Raw genomic sequence first — 459 nt, 5'->3', positions numbered from 1 at the left:
AAGTTGCTAATAAGGTATTATTACGTGCTCCTAATTCCCACTGGGTACATACACATGTGAGTGTATCTGTCGTAATGTGCAGTTGAATGCATTAAAATTGATTAAAACGTTTAGCCAGGTATTGAAACCCACTTACATAAGTACATATGCCCACTTGATTATTGATGGATCGATGTGTTAAAGGTATCTACATATGTATTTGAAGTGAAAAAGCCAATTAAGTGAGCAATAACTAACTAATAAGTGGCGGGAACAATATTCCAAGGAGCTTATGTGTTTAATAATAATATGTATGTAGAATAGTAATAATTTAAAGGATGTTTTATTTGGTTTTTACCGTTTATACGGTAACTTCATTTCCTTGTTTTTCAATAAAAACCGATTTTTTTCTTTCGTACTCGGGTATGGGTTCACTGCCGTGAACGCCTGCCCCAATGCTGGAGGGAGTTTTTAAGCCGT

At 35.1% G+C, this 459-nt stretch overlaps 1 protein-coding gene across 1 annotated transcript in view; it reads left to right on the top strand.

Annotated features, from left to right (window-relative positions):
• The window catches only part of LOC118734675 (xenotropic and polytropic retrovirus receptor 1), a gene marked incomplete at its 3' end in the record, with an annotated part of 10354 nt that overhangs the window by 4918 nt on the left and 4977 nt on the right, over nt 1-459 (top strand).

This window comes from Rhagoletis pomonella, unplaced genomic scaffold (genome assembly GCF_013731165.1).
Source record: "Rhagoletis pomonella isolate Grant_MI unplaced genomic scaffold, Rhpom_1.0 Rhpom_scaffold_00002, whole genome shotgun sequence".
NCBI lineage: Eukaryota > Metazoa > Arthropoda > Insecta > Diptera > Tephritidae > Rhagoletis > Rhagoletis pomonella.
This window is presented reverse-complemented; position numbering and strand designations above follow the sequence as displayed.